Here is a 24675-nt window from a genome sequence, read left to right as displayed (position 1 = left end):
AAGAACTCCTTTCCCCTTCTCTAAACTTTCTCCGGCTCTTGTACTCCAAATTGACAGGAATAACAGACCTGAAGTCTTGTTGAAGGCATTGAGACTTACCTGTGAAACTTATTGAGGTTCATGTCATGTCATGGAACTCATACCCCTGATTCCTACAGCACAGAACTCCTTATTTTGAGAATATCAGCTTTAAGGAAAGAAGGTCCATTGGAGCGATGGACGGTGCCAGGCCCTGTACTTGTTAGCACATACAAAAAGTTTCTTTGGAGATCTTCCTAATCTAAATGCTGGACTCAGAAACCTAACGAAGAAAAGAGAGAAGACAGAACAGGGCAACCAACCATCTCAGCTATGATGGACTATGTCAATCAGTGGATTTTTCAAAGACCTCATAGTGCTTGGAGTTGCAAGATTGACAGTGATTCATAACTGTGGCAATATCAAAACCACTTGAGCAAGAACCTCAGAGCATGCCCTACATCTGGGACCTGGGGAGGGTGGGAAATTGGGTGGGCCTTCTCCCTTAATACCCCCTTTAAACATGAAGGTAACAATATGGAAAATATACTAGTATTATCCACTTTCCTGTAGCCCTTGAACCTTCTTACCCTAATTAACTATGTAAAGAATGTCAAAATAAATTTTATTAAAAAACAAAGGAAAGAAGGTCCTTACGTATATTTGAAACCCTTTCACCTGACTGTGAGCATCTTAAGACAGCATCCTAAATCATTCTCAAGTCTGACACTTGTCCTTACATCTGTGACCTTGATTGGGTCTTGACCCTAGAGATCCTATCTTATGCATATTAAAGGTTGGATCTGATTTTCTTCTGATTTCATGTTCTCTTGTTTGAGTGGAGCTATATTTAGGTTTTGTACATTTCAAGTTCTGCTTGAAACCAAAGAATTTCTCTTTTTGTTCAATTTTCCTATAAGATCTTATAATCAATGATGACATTCTTTTGGGAAATGTTATTGTCCACCTTCATAATTTTATTGGTTACATTTTCTATGTCTCAGATTGTTGCTGCTGACAGCGCTACCAATATTCTGCTATGGCAACACGACTAGCTTTCCTTCCAATTAATGATTTCTTCACTGCAATTCTAGCCTTTGTCATCAGTCTCCGTTCAAATTGTTCAGCCTATACCTACTGTCAGGCCATAGGAAAAGGTTACACGTTGAAATTTATATTGGCATAAACACTTTTTGTACCAATGGTCCATTTCAGCAAAGCAAACCATTCTACTGTTTGTTGGCTTAAGCAACATAATCTTCCTACTTTTGTGGCTTGAAATTACACATTGAATTTCTTCTGCTCACTATAACATTGGCTTGGTGGGGCTATCCACCTGAGGGCTTGACTGGGACTTAGAATATCCAAAATGACTGCACATGTGACTGCTATTACAGGTGTGTGGGCTGATAGGTGGCTGGCTTTTCTCTCCATGATGGCTCAGGACCCTCTGAGAAAGTTGAAAATGCCACTCCTCTGAAGGGCTAACCTGAATGGCAAACTGAGCCTCCACATCCTGTTTATCAACTCAAGTAATTGCAAATCAAAACTCAAGGAGAGCGGTAGCATGAATGTATAGCAGAAGAAGGAAACACTAGCAGTTGTACTTATTAAAGGAAAATCAGCTGTAGTGCTAGGGGTAATGATTGCATGAAAGGAAACAGAACAGAGTAATGAGAGAGAAGGAAGTCAAGGGTACCTATTTAGACAAGGTGGATGGGAAGGTCTCTGGAGTGCTTCAAGATGGGACCAGATCTAGGAACCAAAAGCACAAACCAATGAGAAGGTTTTTTTTTTTTTTTTTTTTTCAGTAATTCAGGAGAGACACAGTTGAACTCTAAATGGGATTCTGATAGTAGAAATGTAATAAAAATAGAATTAGGTTTTCTTATGAAACAAAGTGGATGGGACTGATACAAGTGTACAAGGGAACAGAGGGAGGCAGAGATTGTCAGGAAAATATCCGACTCACTGTTTGCAGATGCTGCACTAGTCATATCCCATGTACCCACATGGAAGATGCTGTTCACATTCCTTAACTCTTTTCATGATAATTTATTATTTGTTTTCATCCACTTCAAAAGCAGAGTGGGAGAGAGAGAGAGAGCAGCATACACAGACAGGAAGAGCATCTATCTATCAACATACCCCCCCCCCCCAGATGACTGCAATAGCCAGGGCCAGGCCAGGCAGAAACCAGGAACCATCCAGGAATTCCTTGCAGATCTCCCAAAGAGGTGGCAGGTACCCAAGTACTTTATCCATCCTTTATGTTCACTGTGTGGTAACTGGGAGCTGGATCGCAGGTGCAGCAGCTGCAACATAGGAGTCACATGCTTTAAAAGGCAGCTTAACCTGCTCAGCTACACTGGCCACCCCACTTTCCTCATTTTATCTTTGCCTGTTTTTCCTCATGAGGTGAAAAATGGAGTAAAATATTATGAGCTCGCTTATGAAAATTGGGGGCAGGAGACCGCACTGCAGTGGTGTAGCCAGCTAATTATCCATCATGTATGGACATTGATTAATATTTCAGTGCCTGTAAATTATGTCATATGCCACAATGGCTCATGTACTGCTCTTCTGAGTAGCTACATAGCAGTCTGGATACAGTATCAAGAATCACAACATATTATTCCGAAAGTGTTCTCTTTAGCAGAGAAGAGCCTTGGCAAGATGGGTAACATCCTTCTACAAGATGGGTAGACAATAAAAACATAAAATGCCTGTGGGCCACACTAAACATGCAGGCCTCATGTTGAGATTGCTATGGAAAGCCCCGGGAGCTCCCGTGCTCCCCCTGCAGCTTTCTGTGATTGGCATGGGTCCCTCCAGGGGACCCATGATGGGTCCGATAGGTCTGATGGCACTGGTGGTCACTGGCCTGCTCATGGCTCCAGGCACCTGCTGGGACTACTGAGGCACTTCTTTGGGAACAATCTCTCTTCTGCTTGTGTACTGGGGAGAGATGAGTCTTTTCATATTTTTAGAATGTTACTAGAGCAGTTTGCTTTGGTATCTGTTTCCTTTTTTCAAGTTTCAAAAATGTACTATTTCTGTTTGTTGAGAAAGCAGGGAGGCAGAGACAGAGAGAGAATTTTCAATCATTGGTTTACTCTTCAAATGTCAGCAATAGATGAGACCAGGCTGGACCAAAGCTAAATTCCAAAACTCACTCTGGGTTTCCCATGAAGGAGTCTGCAACTGCTTGAAGCATCACGGCTTGCCAACCAGGGAGTGCGTTAACAGGAAGCCTTGGAAACAGGATGCAGCGCATCCCAAGTGCTGCCTTGCCAGCTGTGCCAATAGTCCCCACCCCCATAACACTTTTTCTTGATGAATCAAAAAGATGTTTAATTTTAAATTTTTTTCCTATTTTATTGCTATTGTTTTCATCAAATTTGAAAGACTGAGACTGGGGGCAGGTGCTGGCCTAATGATAAAAATGCTGCACTGGGGAGTGATGCTTGCCTCTTGCTCTCAATTCCACTTCCTGCTCCTGCAGACTCTGGGAGACAGCAGTCCACGGCCCATGTAATTGGGTCTCTGCCTCCCACATGGATGACTCAACTGAATTCTGAATTCCCAACTTTCAATCCCTAGTTTCAACTCATTCTGGGCTGTGCTGTTCTGGCCATTTGGAGAGTAGAACAACTGGCCATAAGTCCATTTCTCTTAGTTTCCTAAAGACTTCTGCTCTAGTCTCTGCTTTATTTCTCTCAAATACTCCAGTCTTGACTTTACTATCCCTCTTCTGTTTTTGTATGTTTAGATGACAGCCATTGTCCTCAATCCAGCCGCAGGGGTTTCTGTCCTGCTGCCAACCGTCATTTACCATGCTGTGCCCTAGGTTCACTCGTCCTAAGTGCCAGCTTTTCCTATAGGCCAAGGAGGCACCTCAGCGTGCAGATTCGTATCTTGGGCAGCCCGAGTCCACACAGCCCCTTTTAGAGTGTACAGTTCCCCTACAACTCTCCAGTTTGTGTGAATTTGAAATACTCAGACTCATTTCATTCTCTTTTAGCTTGTTAGATAAAGAGGGCAAGAAACCCAGGACCTACTGCTGTTCACCATGAAGACAGAGTGATGTGTTTGCCTCTTGCATCTACCACTGGAGGTCATTCCCCAGCAGGCTGTGGACTTGGAAAGAGGGAACAGAGGCATGTTGTTAGTGGGAGCCACATGCTTGGGAGACATGTGGGCGTGGAGATCAACCTCATATTGGATTGCAGGGGTGGAAACAAGAACTCCACAAGGACTCTGCAAGGACTCTGCTGCTGGGGTCTGTGTGATGGGTGTGGAAGACAGGAAGGTGTGAAGAGTATAGTTCCTTCGCAGGCAAGGTCACAAGGAACTTCCCGCTGTGTGGCAAGGCCTGGCGGATGTCTCTACAACACCTGATTGCAGCTCTGCCTCCCTTTGCATGGTCAACCCCACTGAGTATTCTGTAATCTATTTAGGCATTGTCTGCCTCTGCGGAGTTACTGTTAAACGTCAATAGGAACTTAGAAGCTAATGTTGCTGGTGCCGTTTTTAGCCAAAGAGCTACTGTCGCTGTTAGGGCTGCATCCTGTGGCAATATGTTAATCAAGGGTGCTAACTCCCCTTTTGATCCTATGCTAATCAAGGGGTTCTGTCTTCAGGTGTAGTGGGAATCTATTCTTTCCCTCTTTCTTTGATCTTTTAGGTTCCTTCCTTGACTATCTCAAGACCAAGCTGTAAAGTAATTGTGGTAGGAATGTGTTAGTGACTGATATGCACCATCTATTGAGAACCTTTTCCTAGCCAGGCACCAGGTGGTTAACATTCTAGCCTTAGGTGAAACAAAAGGCAGAGTTATCTTTGGAAACACCCACTTGACCATGACGTAAAAAGTCTGAGCCAGAGTTTGACTGATTTTGTATAAATAAAGCGGACAGCTTTTGTGCGTAGTCCATTATGATGATGAAGAGTTACTAGTGGTCCGTCTCTTTCTTTCTCTCTCTTTCTTTGCGCCTCATCCACGCACCCTTCGCGAGTTCCGAACTCAGCTGGAGCTGGACTCCGGCACTCTGCAACGGTGACAGGGACTGTGGCCAGGTGCTAACCAGGTGAATAAATCCTGCAGCTGTGAAGCAGATGCTCAGAACTATTGACAGCAGTTTGGCAAACTTCATTGAATTGCTAGACAAAGAGAGAGAGAGAAAGAGAAACAGAGCTTGCGGGTCTCAGGCTCCAGGGCAGCACAAGCATCTCACCCTCCTTGAACTTGTTACTTCAAATGAGCATCAAGGACCAGAAGGCATGGCCTTACCTGGGAGCAAACGACAAATACAGAGGCCCAGGTCCTGCCCCAATCTAGGTGTTTTATGCTGCACAAGCCTTCTACTTCATTCATGCTCATGTTACGGAGTTTGAGAAACACAGATTAAAAATGCCTTTGGCCACACTCTTTCTAAGGTTTAGATTTTGTGGTGACATCTGTTAGTCTGATATTCAAGCTTTTAATGATGTACTGCCAGGTGGACCAATGTATGATGGATTTAATAGGTTGATACATTGTCTAAATTAATGGTACGTGGACCTGGTTGGTAGCCTCGTGATTAAAGTCCTTGCCTGGCATGTGGCAAGATCCCATATGGGTGCTGATTCTCATGCCGGCAGCCCTACTTCCCATCCAGCTCTCTGCTTGTGGCCTGGGAAAGCAGGGGAGGACCGCCCCAAAGCCTTGGGATCCTGTGCCCATGTGGGAGACCCAGAAGAAACTCCAGATGCCTTTCTTCAGATTGGCTCAGCTCTGGTTACTTCCTGTCTCCCCTCCTCTCTGTATTTCTGACTTTCCAATAAAAATAAATAAGTATTAAAAAATAAACTAATATTGCAAAACACATTATGTCAGGGGTTCTGAGAATGAGCTGGCAAAATGAAATTCAGGGTAAGTCACAGGGATGTGGGGCTGTTCACATTGCTGGAAGTCACTGAAAGGTTTTTGGAAAAGGAGCAGTGAGCAGAGAGAGGTGCTCCTGTTTCCCAAAAAAGCATGAAATTCAGCTGGAAACCTTATGGTTTTCAGAAAGGGCCACCTGTCACAGTCTTTCCCTTCCCTGGATTCTCCATAATCTTCAGGCACTTGACAGTGAATCCACCTTGCAAATATTATGTGCCACTGCTATTGAGAACGTACAGGCATTGGAGGTTTTTAAGTGATGCATGACCCGGCTTTAAACTTAAAAAATATTATACTTTAATATTATAAAAAATGTTATATATATTATGTCATAGATTTTATATATATATCATAACTCATAGTTCAAAAATACTTTGAATTTTTGTTGTTTAGGGGAGATACGTGTGTAACCCTAATTGTACAGAGAAGAGTTCAGTGATAATAATGGACACTACAATGCTTATATTCAGAGCCATGGCCTTATACTCCTAAAATTATGAAGGGTTTATTTTACCTAGCCAGGATGGGCATGGTTTATAAAACTAAAATGTAGAAAATAGGTGGAACCAAAATCTTTGAAATGATTTTATTTGTATGTAAAGGCATATGTGTGTGCATGAAGGTCTGGTGTGAGGACACAGAACAAAGACCTAAATAGATTTCTATATTGTACTCTTTTTAAGATTGATTTATTTTTATTGAAAAGGCAGTGGCCCGGCAGCGTGGCCTAGCAGTTAAAGTCCTCGCCTTGAATGCACCAGGATCCCATATGAGCACCAGTTCTAATCCTGGCAGCTCCACTTCCCATCCAGCTCCCTGCTTGTGTCCTGGGAAAGCAGTTGAGGACGGCCCAAAGCCTTGGGACCCTGCACCCGCGTAGGAGACCTGGAAGAGGTTTCTGGTTCCTGGCATCGGATCGGCAAAGCATCGGCTGATGCAGTCACCTGGGGGGTGAATCATTGGATGGAAGATCTTCCTCTCTGTCTCTCCTCTTCTCTGTATATCTGACTTTGTAATAAAAATAAATAAATCTTTAAAAAAATTAGCACACATACACACAAAAAAGAAAAGGCAGATCTACAGAGAGAGTGACAGAGAGAAGGCTCTTTCATCTGATGCTTCACTCTCCAAATGGCCACAATGGCCAGAGCTGAGCTGATCTGAAGCCAGGAGCCAGAAACTTCCAAGGTCTTCCATGCTGGTCCAGGATTCCAAATTTGGGCCATCTTATACTGCTTTCCCAGGCAATAAGCAGGGAGCTGGATCAGAAGCAGACCAGCTGAAACATGAACCAATAGGAGATCTTGATGCTTGTAGGCAGAGGGTTAGCCAGTTGAGCAGGTAGCACTGGCCCCCACTGTCGTTTTAAAAATCAAATGGAGGGGGCATTGTGGTGCACTGGATAAAGTTGCTTTTTCAAATGCCTGAATCGCTGTTAAAGTGCTGGCTCAAGTCTTAGGTACTTTGCTTGTACAAATCCAGCTCTCCATTCTCGTGTTTGGGAAGGCCACGAATGATGCCCACGGTGTATCAGTTCCTATCACCCATGTGGGCAACTCAGATGGAGTTCCTGGCTCCTGCAACCATCAGTGGAGTGAACTAATGAATGGAAGAGCTCTCTCTATATGTCTCCCCCTCTTTCTCTGTCATTGTTCCTTTCAAAATAAAAGTAAATAAATAAAATAAAAGCAAAGAGCAAAAAGAATTTCAAAGTTTCCATTCAATGTGTGTGTGATGAAACATAGTGGGAGAAAATAAATGAGAAGCAGCTTGGGAGCAGAGAGATTTCATAACTTGCACAGAAATTCTGATGTAAAATGTGTTGAGTTGAAGCTTGAGTCCTTACAGTTTCAAACTCTAAGCAATAACAGAGAAGCAGGCTTAGCATTTACCTGGTCCTGATGGCTTATAGAATCTGCAAGACTTGAGGCAGTTCTAGTAGGTGCGATGCTCGTAGGAACCTTAGACCTACAAGGCAATGAAAATGACAAAGCTGCCAAAAGGGAAAATCCAGCCCTGACGTGCTCAAACCCAGTTTAACAGATTTAAGAGTTTGAGCCACACAGTTCAAATCCTGGTCGGAATCCTTGCCATCTCAGGCAATCTCCTCAATTGCACAGTTGCTCATCTGTAAAAGGAGAACTACAATAGTGCTTATGCTCATGGAGAGGTGCAGTTAACCCAGAGCACAAGAGCAGCACTGTTCATCTTGCTTTATTCAACTTAAAACAGTTTCCATAAATTACTGCAACTCCCGATTATACAATCTTCATGGCATGCTTCTTTCTGTTCATGTTGCATTTTGCTTTAGGTAGTTTGGTCCTAAACTATGGTAAGGCCTTTCTCAGGTAATAAATAATAGCTTAATATTACATGTAAACTGATCAAGACCACATAGTGGCCAAGCACTGGCAACATATCAGCCTTGAAACAGAACAACCAGTTGCCTGATTCTCAAACATGCCGTAGCCTGCTGGTCTGGATATGGCAATGAGCTTTGAAAGGCCAACAGTGCCTTCTCATGTCTTCCAGCTCTTTTGGCATTCCAGCATGAAGATGCCTTGTAGGAGTGGCTTTGGGAGGCCTTACAGGTTGGGTGTACAGTCGTCCCAGCAGCTACTGTTGGTCACCTACAGTCTACCAGGGATATGGCTGGGTCTTGATAGTCCAATAGTCACTCCTGAAGATGTATGACAAAACTATCCAAAGTGGGGGAGTTTTTGTATGGCAGTTAAGCATACAAAAGATAGTTGAAGTATTTTATAGATGTTACTATTTATTAGCCACGAAACACTCACCTAGCCAATTGCTCTTCAAATAATAAGAAAAAGGTTGATGGGATGGTAGAAATGTCTACAATGGAATTCATCTCCAGCAAGAACTTGAGCTCATCATCAGCTGCTAAAAACTAAGAGAGGAAAGCAGAATATTCAAAACTCCATTATCTTCAAGAATTTTATAGTGAGCATAAGTGGTGGCATCATTCAGCGACCTTTCGTTCATGCACTGAAGTTTTGATCTCATTCTTTTCACAGGCATACAATGCTACACACATTACGCAGATCTGCCAGTGTCTATGTAGTTATAAAGGCTGTATTTTGAATGGAAACTCACCAAAGGAACTCACAGTCTTTTTGACTGACTACATCTGACACCAGCACTTCATTCTGGACCATCTTGGCAGTGAACTATGGACACAATTAGACACATCAGAACCCCCGCTTGATGAGCAGCATGATTTAGATGTAAGTTAGGATAAATCCCAGAGCCAAAGTATAGTCCCCGAGCAGCTTGCCTAGAAGGGCCTGATTTATGAACTGCCCTAACAAGGTTAAGCAAGCATTTCCAGAAAGGGACGTGCTGGTACCAAAATGGGATTCTGATGAAAAGTGTGTTTTGAGTAAGTGTTAAAGGAAAGCTGTAGACAAGCATACCATAGTACTTTTGAGAGAATTGTGGAAAAATTGAATTTTAAATAACTCTATTGGTGTGGAAAGGTTGAAATTCATGTTTGTTTTTTCATAACAAAAAATGTTATGGATTAGACCAGCACAGTGGTGTAACAGGCTAGTCCTCTGCCTGCAAGTGTTGACATCTCATATGGGCAGTGGTTTAAGTCTCAGCTGCTCCATTTTCTGATCCAGCTCCTTGGTTATGACATGGGAAAGCAATGGAGAATGACCCAAGTCATGGGCCTATGTGGGAGAGATGCTCCTGGCCCATGCTTTGGATCAGTGTTGTGAGCTAAGGAGTTGATCAGTGCTTATTGGAATGGGCAGGGACAGGAACTGGGCTTGTGGCTAAAAACACCTAGACTAATTGGACTCATCTGTACCCCAAATCCTGGTTAAATGAGGATGTGAGGGGTGCTGGAAAGAATATATAAGGAGAGGTGAAGGAGCAATGAAGGAGACTTCACAGAGGCTTCCACCATCACTGGTCTCCTGTTGGTGCTTCATCGCCAGACCCTCTCCCTGTCCACATTTGTCCCATCCAGCAGGACAGTCAACAGGGGTCGCAACCAACCTAGGAGAGAATGAATGGATGAGAGACACGAAGAATGGATAGCAAGACAGGATGTCTAATCAAGCTGTCATTTTATTGATTTCAACTAAGGGTTTTTATATTCTTCAGTAACTAAGGCTCAGGGAGGAAAGGAAAAACTGGGATGCAAGCCATGGTCTCAAGACCGATTGTTCTTGAGCCGCCACCATATCAACAATAGTGTAGATAGCCAGTAACAGGATGTCAGCAGGTACAGCATAAATCACATTCTGAAACAGTTGCTAGAAATAATTGAAACTAGGCGTGTGATCAGTTTCATAACCTCTTTCCCAAGCATCTAGCCAACTGGGGGTTTTCCACTGGCCCATAGTTCTACATTGAAAATGGCTTCAGTGTGGCTATAGTACATGGCTCCTGACACACGTTCATGGCTCTGCGGGTTGAAGCAAACAGCATCTAACGTGGGGCATGGCACGAGAGACAATCTGAGGGACCCCTGGACCTACGAAGGTAAGTTTAGTATTTAAAAAAATTTTGCAGGGTCATAAATGAGTTCATCCCCAGACCCTCTCCCTGTCCTAGGGCACGAAGGACAATCTGAGGGACACCTGGAAATCTGGAGGTAAGCTTAGAATTAAATATTTTGCAGGGGCATAAGTAAAGTTTATCATGGGACAAGAACTTGCTGAAGTGCAGATGATTAAGAAAATCTGAGCTCTGCTCCAGTCACAAGACACCAACATTAAGCTTGCACCACGGCCTAGTGGCTAAAGTCCTCGCCTTGAAAGCACCAGGATCCCATATGGGTGCCGGTTCTAATCCCGGCAGCTCCACTTCCCATCCAGCTCCCTGCTTGTGGCCTGGGAAAGCAGTCAAGGATGGCCCAAAGCCTTGGGACCCTGCACCCGCATGGGAGACCCAGAAGAGGTTCCTGGATCCTGGCTTCAGATCAGCATAGCATCGGCTGTTGTGCTCATATGGGAAGTGAATCATCGGACAGAAGATCTTCCTCTCTGTCTCTCTTTCTCTCTGTATATCTGACTTTCCAATAAATAAACAAACCATTAAAAAAAAATAAAACCTCGCAGAAGTTCGTGGAAACTGTCTGTGATGTGTCCCCATGGTTTGCTCTCTCTGTAGCCATTTTTTACCTCCGGCGCTTGGCAAAAATACTTTGTCATCCTCTCAAGCGCTGGTGCAACCCTTCCTTGAAAAATTATCTGTAAGAAGGGGAAGGGAACTGCAAACCAGGGTAAGAAAGAAAGAACCCCAAACCAGAGTAAGAAGACAAAGGGTATCCCAAACCAGGGTAAAAAAGGAGAAAGAACCACAGACCAGACAATGTCTGGAGAAACTGCGAGAAGCAGATTCACTGTCCTCTTCTGAGGAAGGGGAAGAGGATGGAAGTGAGTTTGCTGAGGATTCTCCACCCTTAGAGCATGTGCCCATAGAGCGTGTGCTGAGCAAAAATCTCTTTTTACAAGGCCCGAAGCCCTCTGCGCCACCTGTGCGGTCAGCACCATTAAACCTTGGCACAGCTGTGAAAGATTTAAGGGAGCAACTTCACTGTTTCTCCCTTCAGTTGAAGCAGGATTAGCTATAGCCCCAGACAAAATACAACTTGTTTCTCCACTTAATTATTTGGGATTTCAACTTTTTCAGCATTGTATTAAACACCCCCAAATTTCCATAGGCCAGATGTTTTTTTTAGCCATCTTTAAAAAGGCATCCAAGGATTCAAAAGTTTAAAATTCTAGGGCTACCTTTGGTATTCTCATGAGGCCTCAAGAATGCCAACAGATTAATCTACCGTTTTATGGAGACAGTTAAGCAAGTTGATTGGATTATATTAAGATCATTTGCAAATGGATGTGACACACATCCCAGAGTTTGGGACACTGAAGTAGGTACATGTTACTGTCGATACTTGTTCTGGATTTATTCTAGCTACACCTCAGTCAGGAGAACAAGTCAGGCATGCTCTAGCCCATTGTAATGCATGCTTTTCCATATTGGGAACTCCAAAAGTTATTAAAACTGGTAATGGCCCCTGATATACAAACAGCAAGGTTTATGATTTTGCTGTCTCCCACTATGTACAACTAATTACAGGCATTCCTTATAATCCTCAAGGACAAGGTATTGTGGAACGTGCCAACCACAGTGTTAAGGATTACTTTATTAAAACAAAAATGGGGGAGTATAGCACTCCCCAAGGTCATTTGAACCTTGTGTTATTAAATTTTCTAACATTGGATGCTGAAGGACAGTCTGCTGCAGATCACCATTGGAATCTGTCTCATAAGGAGAAGGGTTACATGATGTGGAAGGATCCCTTGACTGGTCGGTGGCAAGGCCCAGATCCCGTCCTCATATGGGGGCAAGGATCAGTTTGTATTTTCTCGGAAAATGAAAATGGTCCAAGGTGAATTCCTGAGAGGCTTGTCCGGCAAGCTCCTGCTGCTGAGTCTTGTGAAGGCTTGGGTACTGGCCATGGTGATGCCATTTGAGTGGGAAGACCGGAGGGACAAACAAGTATATTAGGCTTTTATATTTTATGTAAGTATATTAGTATATTGTTAAGCACCCCCTTTTTATCTTCCTCCTATGAGCACCAAGGTCCCAAAATTTCACCTTTTCCTTTTTCTTTAAGATTTATTTATTTATTACAAAGTCAGATATACAAAGAGGAGGAGAGACAGAGAGGAAGATCTTCTGTCCGATGATTCACTCCCCAAGTGAGCACAACAGCCGATGCTATGTCAATCTGAAGCCAGGATCCAGGAACCTCCTCCAGGTCTCCCATGCGGGTGCAGGGTCCCAAGGCTTTGGGCCATCCTTGACTGCTTTCCCAGGCCACAAGCAGGGAGCTGGATGGGAAGTGGAGCTGCCGGGATTAGAACCGGCGCCCATATGGGATCCTGGCGCGTTAAAGGCGAGGACTTTAGCCACTAGGCCACGCCACCGGTCCCAATTTCTCCTTTTCTATGTGGCAGCTTTGTGGGGGAATGGGCATGCACTGCATGCCCCCTCTTCCCTTACTAAAGGAGGCAATTATTCCTATGGAAATTATTAGTTCAACCATTCTTCTGGATTTGAGGACTCGCTCACACGGGTGAACCTTAGTTCCTTGAATTTTTAACCCATATCTGCCTGTGTTATTCCCCCTATTTCTCTCTTAAAGACAGAATATGTCTTTGAAATGAACTGCACCTAGGTCAGCTGCACCCTAACAGCATGTTGGAATGGCAATGGCAATACTACTGTTGTCATGTGGCTACCCAGAATCCTGCCTGTGCCTGTTGGGGCTAATGGAGAGGCCTCTGTTGGCCTGAATAGGCATAAAGGAAACTTTGCCATAACATTGACCATTGTAGCCAGTGTTGCCCTGGCGTTGGCAGCCACCACCATAGCAGCGGTGACCCTAGGATTCCCTACAGCTACTACGGAGACCATGAACAAACTTGCAGAACTGACTGCCCGAGCTGTGGAACAACAGAACTGTACAGATGAACACGTGTGGGTCGGCATACTGATGTTGTAACAGCAGATTGGCAGAAGGGCAACAAATGCTATGGGATACGGTCAGGGCCTCTTGTTCGCCATTATATGACTTTAGGTAGGTAACACCTGTGCAAGTGCAAAATGTTTCCCAAGCCCGGGAACTGCTCTCTGCTCATTGCTATCTAGCTAAAGATATTCCTAGTCATGGAACAGGGTTATCAACCTCCTTAAGTATGGTTTGTGCAGCTGCAGCAGGCAACACATTGAATAGCAGCCAGTGATGGGTAAGATGGACCCAGCACTGACCAACCTAAAACAGGGGCTCTGTCACGCTATGGGATTCCCAATGATGGGTAAGGCTGATAACCTGAGAGTCCATAATCTAAGACAGCTGCATTCAAGTCTGCTTTAAAACCAAAAACAGGGACCTGTTGTGGGCTAAGGAGTTGATTAGTGGTCATTGGAATGGGCAGGCACAGGAACTGGGCTTGTGGCTAAAAACACCTAGACTAATTGGACTCATCTGTACCCCAAATCCTGGTTAAATGAGGATGTGAGGGGTGCTGGAAAGAGTATATAAGGAGAGGTGAAGGAGCAATGAAGGAGACTTCACAGAGGCTTCCACCATCACTGGTCTCCTGTCGGTGCTTCATCCCCAGACCCTCTCCCTGTCCACATTACTGGCTCTGCTGGTCGGAGCAGATCAGCTCAGCTTTTGCTGTTGCTGGCATTTGGGGAGCTAATAAGCAAATGGAAACTCTTTCTCTCTCTCCGGCTCTCTCTTCATAACTCTTTCAAGTCAAATAAATATTTTTTCTAAAAAAAGAAATTTTATTGACTTGTAAAGTTACCTATATATATATGGATTTCAAGATGTTGAGCACGGAAACATTTAAATTTGTGCTATAATTCTATTTCACATGAACATATTGAAATATCCTTGTATCATACATATGTACATACTAATAATACATGCATATATATGAAACATGTTTTATATGCATGCTTATACAGAGAGGTACTTCAAAACACTTCTGGAAGGTATATTTTGAAAACTGTGGGTGATTTTCAAAATTTTTGTTGTATTCTAATTTAATTTTTCCACAAAGTTTTTGTATACTTGTGTATGTGTGTGTGTAAGTGTGTATATGTGCGTACACTGTGTAAGTACAGTCTTCTAGAAACTTGGAATGGGTAAATGTGGGTCTAGCATCAGGATGCAATACACAGCTGTGGAATAATAGAACGATTTAGTAAGTGTGGGTTGCAAAATGAAGCAAAGGCACAAAAACACTTTATACGGTTACATGATGCAACGTACCACTGATTGAACAAATGGAATCTCTTCTTCTGAGATTTGTCAATTCTGTCAGCTGCTAATTATTGTTAAAGCTTTCTCAGTGACAGATGTGAACCCATGAGGTGGATATTAGGATGGGGTGATGCCATTTAACAATGAACTCATTCTCAATTGCATTGGATTCTTTGGCCTGGCTTGTAGTTCCGATTCTAGGATAAAATTTGTAGTTCTTTTTGTGTGTTTCACAATTCAGAACATAGACTTCCCATCTGTATACCTGAAAACGTAACAGATCTCTGTGTTGCCCTGTGGCTTGAGGTTCATTTCCACTTCTGATAGGTACTTACTCTCAACCCAAAACAGAAACTGAAGAAGGCGTTGATAATCAAGCCAAAAGGGATGGTTTTGTCTTGATATGAAGAACAGCTTGCAACAGGGCTGCCAAAGAGACAAGGACAGCTTTGTGAAGATGAATATTATAAAAACCATGGCTCTATAACACTGAATAAAAAGGATAGAACAGATGATTTTCTATTTATATTTCGTGAATGGTCAATCCACACACCAATGTTCAGATCTCAAGGAAATTGCTTTTCTCTTGGGAGTAGAATTCTAGATAAGTATAAATGATTGAACAGTCCACAGGACTATAAAATAATGGGAAAATCATCTGCCATCTCTTTCTTAGTGCTTATGGTTCTGTTTCAATTGTATCAATGGCATTTGGACCCTGAGAAATTTTATGGCTCTTCTTGGTTTAGGATATTTTAATTTTTGTACCCCTTCCCTTTGGCTGGAAATCCAGTATAATTATCAGAGGGGAGACATACAGAGCAATTAGACTGAGGTTTCTCGAAAAGAATATCAAGGAGAAAATGAAAAACTGTCTTAACCTAACCATTGAATGGGAGAGTGTCTTCAGCAGGAGTAGACAATAATCTAAAGGTTTATCCCAAGTGTGTGAGTTAGCATTTTCCTTTCCAAAACCATCCAAAGTTATTGGAAACCTCTAGGAAACCCTGGAAGCTACAACAGAACTTCTGCTTTGACTCCCAAGGTATCTGAAGATGTTAATAGGCCCAGGTGCAGAGATGAGAGTGGGGGGCTCAGAATGATGGAAACCATAGAGCAGGTTGTTAGGCTGGGTGGGGCAGAAGTGACTCCAGTATCCCGCAGACATCCAGCAGATATGCTTATCCAAGAAATGTTTGGAGTGCTTAGACACGCTACCTTTGTTTCTGCACAGAAGGCCAACACAGCCATGATGAGCATCCCTGCTACATGTCACAAACAGGCACAGAGGGAAGAGCTGCCACCTTCCTCCATTCCTTGAACCTAAGACTTAAAAAGGCCCAGTGCTATACACCTTGGGCTGCCATTTCCCTCATGTGGTTACTCTGACATGTGAAAGTGGTTGCTAGATAACCTCCTACCAGGGAGCAGTCCGACAGACTCACTTCTCTGATTAATGAAACCCTTTACCTATCCTAAAAACCTCTCCATATTCCTTTGAATTTCCTCTTAACCTAAGAGTGGTCACCACTTGCACCCTTGTGCAAGGAAGATGGCACACCCTCCTTGCAAAGTGAGGTTGAGTGCTTCCTAGGGAAGCTGACCACTTAGGATTCTTTAAGAACTTGTGTGTGTGTGTGTGTGTGTGTGTGTGTGTGTGTGTGTGTGTGTGTGTGTTTTCCAGAGGAAAAACCTTGAAGTTAGCTGAGCAAGTGGCTAAGAGGGTGAGAAAGGAGACTGGGGATTCCACTCACTCGGTGGAATTGATGAAAGAAGTAAGAGACCCGATACTTAGCACCAAGACAAGGATCATCTAGAAACACACTGACATGGAACAAGTGTACTCCATTTTACAGACATGAACAAATAAACCAACGGTATTTTTGAAAGTGTAGTTTGCACCTTGTTGCTGTGATGGTGAAAGAGGAGGACTTGCATTGTCTCTTTTTACCTGGCCTGCATGTGTGTGGTGGCTTATTTGCATGTGAGGATTGATTCAGCCATTACTTGAGAAAAATATACTGGACTTCTACCAGCCATTGAATAAATGTCACATGGGCTCGGTTTATTTATGTAATTATAACTGCCATACATTTTAGAAATGTTTTCTTTCTTCTCCTGGAGCTTACCCGACGTTTCTTCAGTGCTTCTCCACACGTTATGCCCTTCATTACTTGCTAGTCAATGGACAATGTTGGTTAAAGACCCTAGGTTCGACTTGCCCAAGGATACTATGGGAGAAATATCCCTAACAGATCCACCCTCATGGAGGGGATTTTGACAGGAGAGAAAGTGCTGTGTGAGAGAAGAAGAGAATCAATCCTTGTAAAATGTCAGCTTATCTGGTCTTGAAGATAAGCAGGGCTAGCAGGCTGTCATCCAAAAAACGCCAGCTAAATTCCTCCTTGCTTTGCAGGAAAATCATTGGCAGGCTCCGGGACTGCTGAGATATTTCTGCTCCTGTTAATTGTATGCATTGATATTTAATGCATTGATTTCCTCATATTGAATACATTCATCATTATGAATTGCTTTTCATGAAATATTTTTCATTTCTACTTATGAAATTTATGTTCCCCTTTCTTCCTAGATCCAGAAAGAGATACACGTATAAATCACACTTCAACAGATTCTGCCAATGGGTAGCATGTTCACTGTCCTGCAGTGGCAGACTTGGTGCACAAAGCCTGAAAATAACACGTGTGGATTACTGACTGGATGGTCAATAGCCAGAGTTTATTAATAGCATCAGGCTTTGAAAGGAAGGTTGTCCTGTTAGCATCCAGGGAGTGGGGCTTGAGCCATTTACGTCTCAACAGCAAGTCTCCCAATCCTCTAGCAGATCCTTTCTCTACACCTGTGAACCCGGAGGTTTCCTGCTCATTCATCTCCATATCAATTGCTCCTGGCACCTTCAGGGGAGAGTCAACTGGCTCTGTCTCCCACAATAAGCAAAGATTCTGAACGTTCTTCCACAGCAGCATGTCAGGTGTTTACCCTATAAACCAAGGAAATGAAAGACAACCACCACAAGCTAAAAAAGAAAAGTTTAGTTTTCCTGAAACTCAGGAGTCCTTATGTCATACCACAGAAAATCATCAAGGAATAAGAATTGACAGCAACACTATCTCATAAGCCAACAGAGGGTACTCAGAGTTTGTTACTTGTGAGCCCAATGCAAGGAGTTAGGCGGAAATGGAAGCCCATTGTGGGAGGGCCTGCAAGTGTTCCTGAGGCTGCAGTTACCCCTGAGCTGCAGAGGCTATGGAGCCCTTCAGTCAGCAGCAGCCTGCAGGAGCGATCCTGAAGCAGAGAAATTCCCTGAAAAATGAGACCATCCAGGCCTGCTGAGGTCTTGGCCACACCTTCAGGTGGGCGGTACCAGCATTGCCCACCCATTTCCTAACTGATTAAGAAACCACCAATGGGGAACATCTTACCTGTAGATTCCCCGCCCAACAAGGGGGGTGTCAGGGAATGCTTAAAGCCCGAAGACCCTTCCCCAAACCTTTGGTGTCTCTCCCTCCCCTTTTGAGAGGCACCCCACCTCTGGCTTTCTCTCCGCAGGCGTTTCCCCCCTCCCTCTCCCTTCCCTGCTCACCTGATCCCTTTGGCAAATAACCTTTTCAGTCTGCAACAGATTCCTGGCTTTTTATTTCTCTATTAAGCTGAGGAAAGAACTCACCGGGCATTTCTGGTAACAAAAGGGACTTGTGCTTGTCACTGGAGACAATCAGCTGTGAGATCCCACCAAGAGAAAGCCTCGTGTGTGGAGCTGCTGGCCCCAGCATCATCCCTCATGTTTGTTTTTGAGCAGAGAAACATAGTTCATTGAGACTTTGATCTCCACAGGGAAACTTACAAAGAATTCCCATTCAGTTAGTGTATAGTCAGTCAAGGTATCCTTGGAAGACAAACAACATCTAAGTGACACTGTGGGGGACGCAAATGGATGGGGGAATCTTCTTTCTGTTGACAGTCATTACATGAGGATCAACTTTGAAATTAGCCTGCTTTGATAAACGCGTTGGAGTTTGAGGCCCATCTGCAGTTGCCTTAGCAGGGCCAGACCAAATGGCTTCACTGCCATTACACAGCCTGGGGGCCAGATGTTTTCCACCACTGCAGGTCTAAACTTAACTTGTGGGTAGTAACATGTGTTAAGAAACTGCCAGTCAATTGAAAAGTGCAAGAAATCGTGAGGATCAGGCAGGGAAAATACATCAAAGGGCGCCCCACGAATAAGATCAACACAGACAAGATTCAGTGTTTCCAAGGGTCTCCTAGTGCTTCTGGCGACATCTAAGGGGAGAGGCGTCACACCAAAGAAGCCATGCAGAGAGGAGCAATAGCGATATATGGGACTAAGTGTTCGGGGTGGAAGGACTGTGACACAGGCAAGTGAACATCCTTTTAAGGTTATGAGTGAAATCCAGGTTACAACAATTAAGCTTTCCTGGATGAGAAGTGGAGGGAGCACTCATTGAACTCACATCTCTCAAGAGTCTGTACTGCTGCCTCTTCAGTAAAATAGGAGACCATACAGAGGTGTCAGTGGTGAAGCCATTGAAGTCAATGGGTATCATTCTATTTCCTTGCCACCCTACCGCCCATGTATAACTTTGTCTAAGCCACTGATAGTTAGATATCCCATTATGCAGGAAATCAAATTTCTAACTATTATAAATAGCAATAAAATGGATAACCATCAAGAAGGATGATTCAATCCCCCTTGGCAAATAACAAGGGAATGTATTATTATTATTTTTTAAAGATTTATTTTTATTTTTATTGGAAAGGCAGATATACAGAGAGGAGAGACAGAGAGGAGGATCTTCCATCCGATAATTCACTCCCCAAGTGAGCGCAATGGTCCATGTTATGCTGATCCGAAGCCAGGAGCCTCTTCTGGGTCTCCCACGCTGGTGCAGGGTAACAAAGTTTTGGGCCGTCCTTGGCTGCTTTCCCGGGCCACAGGCAGGGAGCTGGATGGGAAGCAGGGCTGCCGGGATTAGAACTGGCGCCCATATGGGATCCCGAGGTGCGCAAGGCGAGGACTTTAACCACTTGCGCCATCGCTCCGGGCCCCAGGGAATGTATTCTTAAATCAATGCAAGAACAAAATCCAGCTTTTTGACATGTATAACAGACACGCAAGAAAGAAGACAACATGGAAAAAGAGCTGGGCAAAGGCGCACTAGTCAAGTATTGATACAATGGAAACAGGGGAGTCCATGCTGCATGCTAATATTGTATACTTGGCTATTCCAACAAAAGCAGTGGAAATGATAATTTGTGATTGCTGTTACATAGGATCACAGCACTCCTTGGGAAATGAAAGTTACTAAAGCAGACAAGAAAAATCATAAATGAAAATGTTTGGCTTGACCCTTTCAATCATTCATCAAATAATGGAAGACACAGAAAATAAATAAAGCGCTTAGTGCTGCCTGCATATATCAATGAGAGAGGAGTTAGACTAGATAGTGGGCAGTTAGTGTATTCTGAGTCCCCAAGCCATCATTTTTTTCTCTAATATAAAAGGGTATCCTCCCCACCATCTCTTACATTTACCAGAGTACATCTCTCCTAAGGCAAGTGCATAGTTCAACATGCCAAGAACACGCTTCCCCAAGAGACAAGGGCAACATTAACAAACCAATTCCCCACCTGAAGCGTCAGCCTGATTCTGTCTTTGGCCATTGCCAAGGAGGAGGGCCTCAGAGGGGTCTCTTAGAAAAAGACCGAGGAAGTTGGCTGGCCCAGAAAGGGCCTTTTGTCCCAGGCCAGGTACTATGGAAACCAGGAATTCTCCTTTGTTTATGGAGGAGCATCTTTGAGGTAAACCTTTAAAAGATGCTTTCCCCACCTTTAATACGGGTCTTTCTTTTCCACCTCCTGCCACTATGGCAGAGGTCTGGGGTTTTTCTCTCCTCCTCCTGCCACTATGGCAGGTGGTAAGGATCTTTTCTATCTCAAGACCCCCTTCCGTCACTAGGACAGGAGCCTTCTTTCTCAGCTTTTCTAATAAATCTTGCTTTAAAACTAAACTGTGTCTGCATGAAAATTCTTCTTTCCTGCAAGACAAGAATTGAGGTTGCTGCCGTACTCGGGGTCAAAAAAAAAAAACAAACCCTACAACATCAACAGTGAATATATATCCAGAAATTGTGGTTAAAAAAATGATTACATAAGGGAACAGATATTTCTTCTTAAATTCAATCAAGTAAAAATCATAAAAGCAGAGTGATTTGCAAACCACACATTCCTAATGAAGTAAAAAAAATTGTCTTTCTCCTAAAAGAAGGGGGGAAATATCACAAAGGGGGAAATATCACAAAAATATGCAACATTCCTCTAAGACATGAATCATGACTCAAAGAACAAACCAAAGTTAAAATGTAAAGCAATTTAGAAGATGAATTGAACATGACTGAAAAGAAGAATGTTACTTGTCAAATTCTATGAGGCTTTGAAAAGGTGGCTGATGAAGCATGTAGCAGGTGCTGCGCAGTAACTGCTTCCTTGCTGCTCAGGGGCAGTGGGACCTTGATCATCTTGATCCACAGGAGGGGCAAGTACCACCAGCAGCTGGGCAGAGCTGCCCCCAGGGGAAGCTCAACCAGAGCCAAGGAAGGCAGCTCAACGAAGCTGAAGATGCAGTGACCTGCAAGTCCACCAACATGGTGATGGAAAGAGACATCCCTCGTGTCTCAGATACAGGAAAGTCATGGAAAGGAGGCCAATTAAGAAGTACCAGGCAGTCACTGGGCACAACCCAGTGCTGCACTGAAAACTCACACCTGGAGAACAGCCTGGGTGGCTTGTCTTGCATTCTCAAGGGTGGCCATTTTTCTGGTTCCTGTGGCCCTTGATGACCAGCTGCCTCCTGCCTTGAAGAATTTGATTACTGATGCCTGGGGGAAGGAGTCCATGCAGATTGGTGGTGGAGGCTTGAGCTGCTGGAAGCTTGCAATACCAGGACCCTTGAAACTGCAGAGCTGGGATGGCTCAGGCCCAGGGTACCAGGGCTGGTGGGATGTAAGGGGTGCAAGGAGACAACAGGAGCTGCTGCCATGCCGACATCACCTGTGCCTGCAGGAGGTTTCTTTTCAAGGACAGGCTTTTACAAGAAGCGTTGAGTTTATTGCTCATCTATCCTTTCCTCCTTAGTCCAGACCTTTGCACTGATTGCTTGTAAAGAGGAAATGTGTCTTTTGTGAATCTCTTACCAAAACATCTCAGAAGACCCATTCAGCCTTTGTCCCTGAGCCTGGAGTGGAAAGCTGGATAAAGTGGTAGTGATTTTAACACCAGCGAAAATTCATTAGGAAAATCTCAAGCTGAACTGGTGGCAGTGTAGCATGTGGCACAGCAGTATCATTCATTAAAACTGGAGAAGGTAAATAAAGGAAATAAAGTAGTATCATTCATTAAAACTGGAGAAGGGAAATAAAGGAAATTGAGGGTCTGGTACAGTAGCCAAATTGACTTTCAAGTGCTGGAATCCCCTAAGGGCTCCAGTTCCTGTCCTAGCTGCTGTACTTCCCATCCAGCTCCCTGCTTATGGCCTGGAAAAACAATAGAAGATGACCCAAGTCCTGGGGACCTTGCACTTACGTGGGAGATCCAAAAGAAATTCTGGCTCCTGGCTTTGGACTGACTCAACTCTGTTGTAGCCATTTCGGGAGCCAGCAGAGCAAAGATCTTCCTCTGTGTAAATCTGCATTTTTAAAAAAGAAATCTTAAAAAAGAAATGAAGTGTGTTAAGTGAATAAAAACATGAATACTGTTTAAAGGCAAAAATGATAACAATTATACACATATATAGTTATATATGAATATGTGAGTATTTGTAGCCTGCATGTACACGTTCAAGCATATGTAGGTATGCATGAATATTTAGAATTGGTACCTAAAGCTAATTTTTATGCATGAGATTAATGGAAAATATACAGAAGGCTAAACAAAGTCCAAAGTGAGATAGACATGACTCATCAGAACTGGGGGGAAAGGTGTGAATTGAGAGGGACTGGAGGGAGAAGAAACCTGGGTGTGACTGTCATCTAGGCTGATCGAGAACTCTGAGGTTGCCTTCTCTCTAGGACTCTTTCACCTGGGAAAGCATCCTCTGGCATTGCAAAACAAAGCAAGGATGCTGTATGAAGAATCTTCAAAAATGTTTGCAGAAAATGTGTATTCTGCAAACCAATGTGAGTGAATTTCAATTATTTTTGCAGCTAATATAGACATCTTTTAATTCTGAATTTTCACAAATGTTTTTGAAGTCCCCTTGTGTTACTTATTGTCCAGACATGTACACCTCAAAAATAATGCAACAGCATTTAAGAGCACGTTAACACTGGGATGACTCAAAAAGCCTTGGCCATGTGATCATCCTGGTTATAACGTAAACTATCACATTGGACTAACAATTGCTGGTTAACACATACAACAAATGGTAGTCAGATGGAGAACTGGGGAGCAAGCTTGGAATCTCAATAGAGGTGCAAGAAACTAAACGGGAATCTAAAGGTCCTGATAGTTCTCTCTAAATATTATTTTATAAATTTGCCCTGGGTTGCATAGTAATTATAATTGTTACTAAGACAAAGTTGGGTAAAGCAACATAGTCTTTTATAAGCTGATGATTGTCCACGATTACTAAATATATATATAATCCATCAAATGAAATGAAAGCTTTCAACAAATACATCTTTTTTTTTTAAAGATTTATTTTATTTTTTTATTGGAAAGGCAGATATACAGAGAGGAGAGACAGAGAGGAGGATCTTCCATCCAATAATTCACTCCCCAAGTGAGCACAACGGCCCATGCTATGCCGATCTGAAGCCAGGAGCCTCTTCCGGGTCTCCCACACGGGTGCAGGGTCCCAAAGCTTTAGGCCGTCCTCGACTGCTTTCCCGAGCCACAGGCAGGGAGCTGGATGGGAAGCAAGCAGGGCTGCCGGGATTAGAACCGGAGCCCACATGGGATCCTGGGCGTGCAAGTCAAGGACCTTAACCACTTTAACCACTGAGCTGGGCCCAAGAAATACATCTTTTATGAATATTTCTTATTGCCAGACTGACAGATATCAATACTAGTCTGTTCCTGTTTATGGATATAAGCACTGAGTTATCCTATTTATAAAATGTTAATAAATGTTAACATGTTTATGTTCATGTTTTTAAATAAAAATAAGTGCGTTAGGTACAGATATGCTGTACACTTGTCATATAATGATATGTTAATATTTTCACATATTAGTTATTGATTCCCCTGAAATGGATAGAGGATATTCTCATTTCTAGCTTGAGTTTTCTGTGGTATACTTGTCTATATCGCAGTTCCTTCATTGGCCAAAAGGCAGTGATGACAGTACCTTTATTATGTGAAACAACAGGTGGTGATAAAGCAGAGGGGATGGAAAACTGGCAGAGGCGTCTGCAGCAGGAGCTGTCTCAGGAAACAATTTCTGGGAAGATTGGAGAACTGCTCAGTTCCAGACCCTGCAGAAGCATTAGGATTCCAGCTCCCTCCTCTTTCTCTAGGGTGCTTCCCTGTTTGCAGACAGATCCATGGGCTGACTGAATTCAAATCTGATTTTAGTCCACTGGTTCCATCAGCCAGTCACTCTGCTACTACCGGGATAGTCACAGGGGGTAATGAAATTGCCTTATTTCCAAATATATATTTTTGTAGATCAAAGACATCTGACAATGTTGCAGAGAATTTACAGTTTGAAAGAAACTCTTCTTGCTTTTGGAAATGGGATGAAGACAAAATTTAATTTTCATCATGTACATTTTGAGGTTTAGAGTTGAATATTGGACTGTGTGACTAAAAGGGCAATGCAATTGATCTAGATGTGACTAAATCAGAAAAGATAACAACGTAACCATCTAAA

This window comes from Ochotona curzoniae, unplaced genomic scaffold (assembly GCF_017591425.1).
Source record: "Ochotona curzoniae isolate NIBS_2020 unplaced genomic scaffold, NIBS_Ocur_1.0 contig_1976, whole genome shotgun sequence".
Classification (NCBI taxonomy): domain Eukaryota; kingdom Metazoa; phylum Chordata; class Mammalia; order Lagomorpha; family Ochotonidae; genus Ochotona; species Ochotona curzoniae.
Note: the sequence above shows the minus strand (reverse complement) of the source record.